The sequence below is a fragment of the Limulus polyphemus genome, unplaced genomic scaffold (genome assembly GCF_000517525.1).
Source record: "Limulus polyphemus unplaced genomic scaffold, Limulus_polyphemus-2.1.2 Scaffold456, whole genome shotgun sequence".
Taxonomy (NCBI): domain Eukaryota; kingdom Metazoa; phylum Arthropoda; class Merostomata; order Xiphosura; family Limulidae; genus Limulus; species Limulus polyphemus.
In genome coordinates this window covers 353,305-356,434 of record NW_013666066.1, presented here as the reverse complement: position 1 = coordinate 356,434, position 3,130 = coordinate 353,305, and the positions used below count along the sequence as shown (strand labels likewise).

The 3,130-nt window shown below is 32.4% G+C and overlaps 1 pseudogene; it reads left to right on the top strand.

Annotated features, from left to right (window-relative positions):
• Window positions 1-3,130, top strand: part of LOC106458397 — a 69,218-nt pseudogene that overhangs the window by 20,270 nt on the left and 45,818 nt on the right.

The window sequence follows — 3,130 nt, the reverse complement described above, 5'->3', positions numbered from 1 at the left end:
AACCGTAAAAATGGAGGTTGTGTTTACTCCCATTATGCAGTTTAAAACCGTAAAAATGGAGGTTGTGTTTACTCCCATTATGCAGTTTAAACCGTAAAAATGGAGGTTGTGTTTACTCCCATTATGCAGTTTAAACCTTTTCAAGTTACTCCCATTATACAGTTTAAACCGTAAAATTGGAGGTTGTGTTTAGCGCTAAATGTATCGCACTTCGAACTCTGACTCTTGTAACTTTCACCTGCACTTATTTTTTCGCATTTTAATACCTTAAGTTTTTGGAAATCGAATTTTTAATAAGAAGGTAATCCGATAAAGGTGACAGATAACTCCCAAAGTCTAAGAGTTACTTCATTTAAAGACAATATTAAAATATTGAACAATTGGGAAAAGAATATATAGATATACTATTTTAACACTTTTTACAGTTCTTCACTACAATTGGTGCAGTTTTTGATACAGCAAATGTGTTGACTATATATACCGTTTAAGCATATTTTTTTTTATCTCTAAGGTGATTAAAGTTTTTGTGTATAGAAAAGTCAATAATTATTTTTTATATGTTATTTCTCGTGTAGTTTCCTTCGAAGTACGATTACGATAATCAAGCAGAGGGAGGGAGCGAAGCAGTAAAGTTTGGATGGATAAGAGGCGTATTTGTAAGTATTGAAGTAATATGTCATTACACGTTACCTATGTTGAGATACTGTACGTTTAATGATATTTTTAAATGTTACATAAAGTGATTACATAAAGTACACTGTACCATTATTTATAGGGGAAAATATTAACCATTAATGTTTGATTTGATTAAAACACAACTCGGTAATAACAAAATGCAACTACTAATTTATAGAATGAACGTTGTTCCACAAGAAGGGATAAGAAAATCTTGGATAAATGATAATAGAAAATAAATTGACACGTGTAAATAAAAACTCTTTCTAACTCATTTTGTACGACGTTTCAAGCAGACGCCCTTCATGAGGTTGTAAAGGTTTGTTTGAAGTTAAGCACAAAGATACACGATGGGCTATCTGTGCTCTGCCCACCACGGGTATCGAAACCCGGTTTCAAGCGTTGAAAGTCCGCAGACATACCGCTGTGCCACTGGGGGGGGGTCAGGCAGTAAAGACCGTATTGCATTTTAACACGGTCTTTACTGCCTGATAAAGGGGATCTGCTCGAAACATCACACAAAATAAACTAGAAAAGTGTTCTTTTGGACGTTTTGAAGTTGGAGTCTTTAATTGCTAACTATCATATAAAAGAATTAGGGTTTCCACTTTTCCTTCAATGAATCCTAACAGTTTACAGAACACATTTATATATTATTAGAAATCCATTTTTCTCGAAAATAATTTATAAAATATAATAATTTATACAATATTCACTGTTCAATATAGGCACAAAATCAGTTGCTCTGACCTTAAACTTTTATAACCCACAGAATATGTTAATAACAGAAACAGAACACACGGATACATCTATCCATCTATGTTCACATACACAAAAACACAGATTCGTTTATCTTCACTTCTCACATGCCGTTTTTTTTTATGAGTGATTATTAATAACACATAGTAATAATATTATCTTAAACTAAAATATCAAGTTGTATCAACGTGTTCAAAACTATCACTAAAAAAATACCGTATAGTTTATAAAATTACGTTTTAGTTCACAACTCCAAAGGGGTGAATACGTGATAAAGTGCTTACTAAACTTGAGGGAGAAAATGTTTCTAACCCTAGGTTACAAACATGGGATTTGCATGAATGTCAAACACTTCATAGCATATGAAGATATGTAAGTATATGAATCAAAATTATTTTAATACCTATAAGATGTGTATGACTATATCTTAAGTGCTTAATTTATCTCATGAATTGTAACAGTAATGGGAAAACTGAACCAATAAGTAGTAATTATTTGGATAATTAACAAGAAATCACGTGCGTGAAGAGCTGTCACACTTATCACGCACTTTAAGCATTTGTAAATAACCAAAAATTATATTCTATGTGTGTTTTTTATACATAGTGCACGATAATAGGTGTGTGTCATAAATAAGAGGACAATGGGTGAAAATAATGAGGATGATATTCAAGTTTTCAGATCACATTGTCTCCATAAAATATGTCTCGTGAAATGTTTAGTATTTTAGTGTTTAACAGAAATAAATGGATATATATATATATTTTAATATTAAAAACAATTTGCCGAAAAACGTTATTTTTAGAAAACATAAGACCGCAGAACCCTGGGTGTGGCCTTAGTAGATAACGTGTCGGGCTGCAAGTCGAATGATTCAGGACTCCACACTTTCTGCGATAGGTGCGTTATAAAAGTGAAAGTCGTTCCCGTTACGCGTCTCATTTAGCCGGACAAAGTCTTTGTGGTGGCGAGTCTTGCTGGCCTTTTCTCTGGTCTCTACTTCAGATTAATAGACATTTATACCCGAATCTGACCAGGCCATTTAGCTCAAGTGTCCTTCTGGTTGGCGATTCTAATTTTTAAATACAGTAATGCTGTTGGCTAATTATCCGAAAATGTTTCAGTTCTGAAGTTTACTATTCTACTATATTTCTACACTTTAATATTCTATTATAATTCAATAAAATTAATGTGTGCAAAGGAGCTCTGTTAAGTGTTATACTTTCATTTTTGCAGCCTTTAAAACATCATCTGTGAAAAATGTTATGGCTATGTGAGGTTAAGAATGTAGTCAAACATCTATGATCTAATTATTTTACAACAGCAACAACAAAACATACGTTTTATTACGAAACAAAATAATGTATTTTGTGAATATTTGTTCAAATTATTATTGTTTAAACAACCGTTTTATTCTGTTCAAATGGAGTACTAAAGAAATACATCAATGTCCCCTGTGATCTTTATTGTCTGTCAGAAATGTTAATATCGGAAACAAAGGTTGAAAAGCGTGGAAGAAACCATTCAGTGTAATTATTTTATGTTATTTTGATGTGCTTATATATGTATATTTATTTATTTATTAACTAACAGTTACGATGCCTCCTCAACATCTGGGGGTGTGATGTTATTTCTGAGGATGGGCTGGATGACAGCCGAGGCAGGAATCGGTAAGATTTTCATTTGATTAAGATAC